Source organism: Oryctolagus cuniculus, chromosome 4 (assembly GCF_964237555.1).
Source record: "Oryctolagus cuniculus chromosome 4, mOryCun1.1, whole genome shotgun sequence".
Lineage (NCBI taxonomy): Eukaryota > Metazoa > Chordata > Mammalia > Lagomorpha > Leporidae > Oryctolagus > Oryctolagus cuniculus.
Genome location: NC_091435.1, coordinates 2,835,439 through 2,843,808, shown reverse-complemented (window position 1 = coordinate 2,843,808; position 8,370 = coordinate 2,835,439). Strand labels below are relative to the sequence as shown.

General features: G+C 65.1%; 1 protein-coding gene across 6 annotated transcripts in view; it reads left to right on the top strand.

Annotated features, from left to right (window-relative positions):
• The first annotated feature begins 294 nt into the window (after nt 1-294).
• PKNOX1 (PBX/knotted 1 homeobox 1) overlaps nt 295-8,370 on the top strand; it is a 68,548-nt gene continuing 60,472 nt past the window's right edge. For 3 of the 6 annotated variants that reach the window (XM_051829949.2, XM_051829947.2, XM_051829948.2), the window contains exon 1: nt 335-460. The gene's annotated coding sequence lies outside the window, so the exon portion shown is untranslated. Of the gene's footprint in view, nt 461-8,370 lie in introns of all 6 variants that reach the window. The other 3 variants (XM_070071787.1, XM_051829953.2, XM_051829951.2) reach the window with 2 other exon arrangements.

Sequence of the window (8,370 nt, the reverse complement as noted above, 5' to 3'; positions counted from 1 at the left end):
CGGCTTCGCAAACCTCTCCCCGGCCGCAGAGCGCGCGGAGGGGGCGTGGCGAGCGCACCAGCCCACGCCCCCTGATGCATAGTCATAAGGCACTTGGGGCCGCCTTCCGGGCGGGGCAGGCAGCTCCTCGTGCCCGGGCGCGGCGGGCGCGGGGCGGGGCCGGACTCCGGGCGCGAGGGCGGGGCGGGGCCGGCCGCCGCCCGGCCCCCGGCCTCGCTCTCCGCCCCCGGCGCGCAGGCCCCGCCCCGCGCCCGCCGCCGCGCACGGGGGGCGGGGCCGCCCGCGGCAGGCCCCGCCTCCTGCCTGAATATTGATGCGGCGCGCGTCGGCGTCGCCCTCCTCCCATTGAGCGAGGCTGTGTCGCGTGGCCCAGCGTCGGCGTGACGGTTGGACGCGGGCGCGGCACTGCGGGTCCCGATTGCTGCAGCCGCTTGTCAGTGTGATGAAGATTGGCACCCAGGTAAGCTGTCACTCAAGCGCTCCGCCGCCGCCGCCGCCGCTCTCGCCGCCGCCGTCCCCATCAATCACACCGGCCCGCGGCCGCCGCCCGCCGCTGCCGCTGCCGCGGGGTCGGCGGCGCCCCGGAGGGCCCGCACCGGCCCCGCCGCCCGGGGCAGGGGGCGGGGAGGGGGCGCGGGTGGGGGAGGGGAGCCGGCGGCCGCGGGGGCCGGGGGCGCCGTGCGGCGGCGGCGCGGGGACGCGCCCGGCTGTTCTCCTGTGTGGGCTGAGGGACGCGGAAATTTCTGGAAGGCGCCGCGGCCGCCGCGCCGGGCCCGCTCGGGGCGCGCGCTCCTAACCGTCCCTTTCGGAGAGCGGCGCGCGCCCGGCGCGGGCGGGGGCGGGGGCGGCGGGGGGGCTCGCGGGGGCGCGCCGGCGGGCGGGGGGCGCGCGGGCGGGCGGGGCCGGCCGAGGGCGCGGGGGCGCGCGCGGGCGGGCGGGCCGGGCCGGGCCGGGGCGCGCGGCCGGGGGCGCTCGGCGGGCGGGAAGATGGCGGCCGCCCACCCGGCCGGGCTCCGAGGGTCCCGGGGCGCGGGCTGGGCCCCCGACGGCGGCTCCGCGGCGCGGCCGTGGGGTCCTTTGTGAGGCGGCCTCACGCGCCGGGCGGACACGCGGGGCGTGGGGCGCTGGCGAGCGTTTCCGGGGCCGGACCCTGCCGGCCTCGGGGCGGCGGGGTCCGGCTGGCGCGGGCTGGCGCGGGGGTCTCCTGGAGCCGCCCCGCGCCGCAGTTGTTCGACACGCACCGTTGTGCCAGCGGCCGCCCGCCGCTGAGGGGCCGGGCCGCGGGAGCAGGTGCGGGGCCCAGGGGAGGGTCGCAGCTGTCACTCTGGCCAGCTTGTCCCCCGCAGGAAGCTGCTCCGGGGATGATGCGAGGTGCGGCCGCCCCCTCCGCTCCGCGGCCCTTTGTGGCCTCCGAGGGGTGGCAGGTGCACGGGCGGTCAGCCGGCGACAGTGTCCCGATGGCGTCCCTGCGCAGAGCTGTCGGGGAGCAGAAAAGCCCGGGCCGGGGGCGCCCCCGGCCCCGCCCGCGCCTCGGAGATGCTGCCCGCTCCAGCCACTTCCTGCTGGTTCTGGAAAGTTCGCCCAGAAGGCATTTGACGCTGCCGCACGCGTGCTGTGCCTGCGGCGAGGCTGGGCCCAGGCCCCGGGGCAGGGACGGGCCGCTTCCGGCCGCGCGCCTCTGGGGTCTTGGGGCTCCTCTGGGGTCTTGGGCACCTGGAGAAGCCTGGGAGCCGCGCTGGGCGGCCGGGGGCGCCGTCGCCCGGGCGTCCAGCCCTCGCGCTCCCCCGCCGGGCGAGGTGGAGCCGCGGGGCTGCTGTTGCCGGTGGCCGGCTGTGGCCAGCTGTGTGGTCAGGTCCTCAGGAGGCCGGCCGACCGCCGCATGGGGCTGGAGGACCGTGGAGGGAGGAGAACGGGAACCCGGTGGGATCCATGGGGCCAGGGTGAACGGGAACCCGGTGGGGTCCCCGGGCCTGGGCGAATGGGGCCTGGGCCTCGGCTCAGGGGGCCGACCGCGCCCCTGCAGCAGTCTCCCCGCCCCGCCCCGCCCCGCCCCGCCCCTCCAGCACACACCTGGAGCGCGCGCTCCGGACCCCGGTGCGCCCAGGCGGGGCCCCTTCCAGCAGGGCTGTGGCCCAGGGGCCACGCACGGGTCGGTGCTGCGGTTGCAGATTCTGGAAGGATCTGGTCAGGCTCGTGTGGAGTGACGTCCTCGTGTGGGCCTGGTGTTGTGTGTTGTCTAAGCCATTTCTGGAAACTTTATATTTTTTACATCGAAAAACGTGGGAATACAACTTTACAGGGAAGAGAGGTGTAACAGACATTACATTTCTGCACTTCACATTCTTCTGAATTCAGTTACGCTTGTTCCTGCTTTGCAGGGTCCAGAGAGACGGCGTCGTCCGTCTGCTGGGCCGGAGCTGGGCAGGCCGAGGCCAGGCGCTCCATCGGGTCTCCCGCATGGGGCGGGGGCCACAGTACTGGCGCGCGTCCTCTGAGGCTGTGCCAGCGCCGGCCGGCGGGAGCCGGGTCCCTGTGGGATGCCGGCGCCGCAGCCGGCTTGCTGGGGCCCTGTAGCCACGCAGGTGCACCGTTCGTCGGCAGCTGGTTCATTGCTGTTGTCCGACCACCCTGAGACTGGAGCTGACCTGTGTTCCCCCTCTGCAGTGTGTGCGTGGACGCGGTCCTCCAGCGACCACCCTGAGACTGGAGCTGACCTGTGTTCCCCCTCTGCAGTGTGTGCGTGGACGCGGTCCCCCAGGGACTCCCGTCAGCGCCGTCGCGGCATCTGGGCGGTGTTGCGCCGTGGTGGGGCGTGTGCCGGGATTTCTTAAGGCTGAGCATGTGCGTGTCGCGTCCGTTCCCGTTCCCGTGGGCTGTGGCGACGCGGCCGTGGCCGTGCAGTGCCCGAGACCTGCTTCAGCCGTGGGCATAGGCCCGGAGGGGGCTCGGTGGGTCCCAGGGTAGCTGCAGGAACTGCCGGCCCGCGTTCAGTGGAGGCCACCACTTTGGCTCCCAGCAGCGGGGTGAGGGTCCCCACCACCACTTCCCCCAGCGCGCGCTTCTGGTCAGCTCTTCGGGATCCTAGCCGTGGCGCAGGCGTGAGTTGTTGCGCCCGCTGTCGGGCGTCTGAGGGGTCTGTGGAGTCACGGTGGCTGTTTGCACGCACGCAGCTAAGCTGTTTGTGCGTGTTAGTAGGCGTCATTACGTACGTTTCGTGTTTTCCAGACGCACACAGTAGTGATTTTTGAAGGCCGTGCCTGGTGTGGCAGAGCCGCTTGAGCGTGTAGGCCTTGGCCTTGGCCGTTTTGCCATCTGAGAGCTGATTGGTGCTGGCCAGGAAGGGCCGTGGCTCTGGGGAGACCCTGGCCCCCAGGGGTCAGCGCCCCGTTCATCAGGCGTGTTCACTGAGCCCGACGACGCGTGTGCTGTGGGGTCTGCGTGGCGACGCGTGTGCTGTGGGGTCTGCGTGATGACGCGCGTGCTGTGGGGTCTGCGTGACGACGCGTGTGCTGTGGGGTCTGCGTGACGACGCGCGTGCTGTGGGGTCTGCGTGACGACGCGTGTGCTGTGGGGTCTGCGTGATGATGCGCGTGCTGTGGGGTCTGCGTGACGACGCGTGTGCTGTGGGGTCTGCGTGACGACGCGCGTGCTGTGGGGTCTGCGTGACGACGCGTGTGCTGTGGGGTCTGCGTGACGACGCGTGTGCTGTGGGGTCTGCGTGATGATGCGCGTGCTGTGGGGTCTGCGTGACGATGCGCGTGCTGTGGGGTCTGCGTGACGACGCATGTGCTGTGGGGTCTGCGTGACGACGCGCGTGCTGTGGGGTCTGCGTGACGACGCGCGTGCTGTGGGCGTCTGCGTGACGACGCGCGTGCTGTGGGGTCTGCGTGACGACGCGCGTGCTGTGGGGTCTGCGTGATGATGCGCGTGCTGTGGGGTCTGCGTGACAATGCGTGTGCTGTGGGGTCTGCGTGACGATGCGTGTGCTGTGGGGTCTGCGTGACGACGCGTGTGCTGTGGGGTCTGCGTGACGACGCGCGTTCTATGGGCGTCTGCGTGACGACGCGCGTGCTGTGGGGTCTGCGTGACGATGCGTGTGCTGTGGGAGTCTGCGTGACGATGTGTGTGCTGTGGGGTCTGCGTGACGATGCGCGTGCTGTGGGAGTCTGCGTGACGATGCGTGTGCTGTGGGGTCTGCGTGACGATGCGTGTGCTGTGGGGTCTGCGTGACGACGCGTGTGCTGTGGGGTCTGCGTGACGATGCGTGTGCTGTGGGAGTCTGCGTGACGACGCGTGTGCTGTGGGGTCTGCGTGACGATGCGCGTGCTGTGGGGTCTGCGTGATGCGTGTGCTGTGGGGTCTGCGTGACGACGCGTGTGCTGTGGGGTCTGCCTGCCGCGCAGTCCTGCTCTGAGGAGCGCACTCTGAAGCCACCGGAGTGCCGGTGTTTAGATTTGCTCGGCCTTTTGCAAGCAAGTGGACTTTGGGTGGGAATGCGACTCTGTTTTTGGGTGGAAATACTTGGGTTTTTGCACAGAATCCAGTAGCTGTGACTTTCCTCGCCTGTTAAGCTTGGAGTGGCGTCTGCAAGCCTCCTGACAGCGTCCTCAGAACGAGTCGCTTGTTGACCGGACGTCTCTGGGCGGGGACAGGTGGCCGCGGGCTGCGTTGCCCGGCACTGGCTGAAGCAGCCGAGCTTAGCCGCCAAGACGCCTCGCAGGCGCCGTCTGCTGAACACAGCTTCGACCTTTTCCCCGACATGTAGATCTGTTGATTGCTGGGTGTGTGAAGGGGACACCCTGCGGTGCCAGAGCTGGGGTCAGGCCAGCGTCCCCGCATTTCTGTGGGGCCTCGGCAGCTGCTGTACCTGCTGGGTGTGGCAGCTGCAGAGGGGCCGGCTGCGTTGCCGTGCGGAGACAGAGACACTGTCATGAAATGGAGTGCGCTTTATACGGGTTGAAAGAAGTGTAGGTAAAAGCACGGGTGGGCATTTAGCCTTCCAGGGGCGGCGCAGTGGCGTAGTGGGCCGTCCCCGCCTGTGGTGCCGGCATCCCACATGGGCACTGGTTTGTATCCCAGCTGTTCCTCTTCCAATCCAGCGCTTTGCTCTGGCCTGGGAAGGCAGTGAAGGACGGCCCAGCGGGCGCTGTGGTGTAGCCGGTAACGCTGCCGCCTGCAGTGCCAGCATCTCAGAGGGGCGCGGGTTTGAGTCCCGGCTGCTCCACTTCCGATCCAGCTCTCTGTGGCCTGGGAAAGCAGTGGAAGATGGCCCAGGCCTTGGCCCCTGCACCAACATGGGAGACTTGAGAGAAGTGCCTGGTTCCTGGCTTTGGATCAGCCCAGCTCCGGCCACTGGGGCCATTTGGCGAGTGAACCAGCAGATGGAGGACCTCTCTCTCTGTCTCTCTAACTCTGCCTCTCAAATAAGTAAAAAAATCTTAAAAAAAAAAAAAAAGAAAAAGAAGAAGAGGGCACCTGTGTCCCCTGTCAGTAACCAGGGTTGGTCCGGCTCTGGGAGGCAGTGGTAGTGCTGACTCCGGTAATTCAGTCGCTGCCGCCGGCCTGGGGGCCTGGACTGGGTTCCCTGCTGCTGCCGGCATTTGGGGAGTGAGCCCGCGGGTGAGCGCTCTGTCACTCTTGTTTCTTTCTGCCTCTCAAATACATAAACAAAGTAGTCCCTGTTTTAAAGAAATATTTATTTACTTATTTGGAGGATGGTTACAGAGGGAGAGGTCTTCCATCCACTGGTTCACTCCCCAGTGGCTGCAGTGGCCGGAGCTGAGTCGCTCCAAAGCCAGGAGCCAGGAGCTTCCTCCAGGTCTCCCTTGGAGGGGAGCCCCAGCACTTGAGCCACCATCTGCTTTCCCAGGCGCATCAGCAGGGGCTGGACTGGAAGTGCAGCAGCCGGGACTTGAACTGGTACCCACATGGCACCCGCTGCACCACAGCACCAGCCCCGGTTTGTTAAGGTTTTTAAAGAATTGTGTATAGCATGTCGCTTGGACGGCTAAGCCAGGAGTTGGTGACCTGCAGGCCTGTGGGCCAAATCCCACTACGACCTGAGTTCCACTGTCTGTCCTGTAGAAGAGAAGTTTGCTGGACTCCCCCCCCCCCCCCCCCCCGTTTGGTCTGAATGGGGATCGCGGAGCCCAGCCGAGGGAAGTGGGCGGGACGTGTGGGCAGTGGGTACAATGTTTCCCCCAGTGGATTCTTCGTGGGCTGTGGTCAGCGTGTGAAGTCATCCATGTAAAAACAGCCATAAGAAGTAACTGTCATCGTTAGACTCACACAGGGGCGCGTGTGACTAAGTGCCGAGAGACTAACCCCAGAATCTGCTGTAGTGGCTGGTTCCTGTCGGTGCCGGGAAGCCCTGCGCGCTCGTGGGGTCCACCGAGGCCCCGAGGCTGCTGGGAAAGCCCAGAGGGCTCCTTGGGGCTGGCCCAGGGCTGGGTGTGAGTGGTTGATGGAGGGGAGGCCTGGGCCGGTGGTCATTGTCCTCAGACCTGGGGGATGGGGAGGGAGAGTTGGAGGAGGGCCTCCCTCTGCTTCTTGGGGCTTCTTTCTCTAGAATGCATCCCCGCTGCTGCTTGCCCCGAGGTCCGTGTGTCTTCTGCCCGCGGGTTTTAAGGAGGAGATTGAGTCCGCCCGTCTGCTCCTGTGCGGGGTCCCTGCGAGCGTTCGCCCACGGGGGGACCTTCTGGCCAGCGTGCTGGGGGGTGCTTCTCTTCCAGCTTCAGTCTAGTGTGCCCTGAGAATGGAGTCTGCAACTGTTTTAAATGAAAAACCACTCCCCTTTTATGTCTGTCCTCAAAAATCCTGTCTCTTTAAAGCTGTCTGAGAGGCAGAGAGAGAGAATCTCTCTCTGCTGGTCCACTGCTCAGGTGGTCTCCGTGGCCAGAGCTGGGCCAGGCTGACGCCGGGATCCGAACACGTGGGTGGTGAGGTCCGATTGCTTGAATCGGCACCTGCCCCTCTGCCTTTCAAGTAAACAAAATTTTTTTTTTTTAAGAAAGGATATGGGGTACCTAGAACTCCTTGTGGAATTTTCTTAGACAAGGAGAATTCAAAAAGTTTGTGGGAAGTGGAGTTAGAAGATGGGCTTGTTAGGTGAGGAACTGTGAAAGCGATGCCTGGTGTTTTGCTAGAACACATTCCCGTGAGCTTGCAGAAGGCAGGTGATGGCTGAAGTGGTCGGGTTCCTGCCAGCAACACGGGAGGCCTGGGTTGTGCTCCTGGCCCGGCCCGGCCCAACCCTGGAGTGAACCAGCAGGTGGGCAGGTCTTTTTCTTCCTCTCTGCCTTTCAAATCAAATACATTTTTAAAATTAAGATAAAATGTGGCCTTCAGATACCCTGAGATTTTTCTGAAGGTCTAACACCGTTTCTGAGGCGACCGCAGGCTGTGTGCTCGGCGGACGAGGGTGTGGGACGTCCCTGCCTCAGCACGCAGAGCCCCGTCTGCAGGGGCAGGGGATGGGCTTTTGTGTTGATTGACATTAGAGATTCTCACAGGAAGCAGTTGGCGTGGGTGTCGTGTGCGTCTCCACCAGGTAACTAAAGAAAGGGGGTGGAGCTCCCTGCTGTGGCCTGGGAGAGCAGTGGAAGATGCCCAAGTCCTTGGGACCCTGCACCTGCGTGGGAGACCCGGAAGAAGCTCCTGGCTTCGGATCAGCGCAGCTCCGGCTGTAGCAGCCGTCTGGGGAGTGAACCAGTGGATGGAAGACTTCTCTCTCTGCCTCTCTCTGTAACTCTGTCTCGCAAATAAATAAAAATAAATCTTAAAAAACCAAAGAAAGGGTGTGGGGAGGACGGTTCTGTGGTGTAGCTGGACAAGCTGCCGTCGGGACGCTGGCATCCCAGATGGGCGCCAGTTCCAGTCCCGGCTGCTCACTTCCAGTCCAGCTCTCTGCTGTGGCCTGGGAAGGCAGCTGAAGGTGGCCCAAGTGCTTGGGCCCCTGCACCCACGTGGGAGACCCAGAAGAAGCTCCTGGCATCAGCCTGGCCCAGCCCTGGCCATTGTGGCCATTCGTGGGGTGAACCTGCGGATGGAAGACCTCTCTCTCTCTCTTTCTCTCTGTGTGTAACTCTGCCTTTCAAATAAACAATTTTTTTTTTTTTAAAGGATATGGGGTACATAGAACTCCTAGTGTACCGAAGAGGAAAGGCGGAACAAAGAACAATACAGTCATTTCCACAAAGGGAGTTAAGGAAAAAGAAAAAACGAGAGCAGCTGGCCACAGTTAACGCAGGGTTACCTCTCCCGGGCAGGGAACTGCGGACTCAGTAGAGAACGACACCCAGCTGAGTGCTGCACGTGAGCGGCACGTCTGGAGTTTGCTTGTGTAGGTGGGGGAGACGGGGCGGGCAGAGC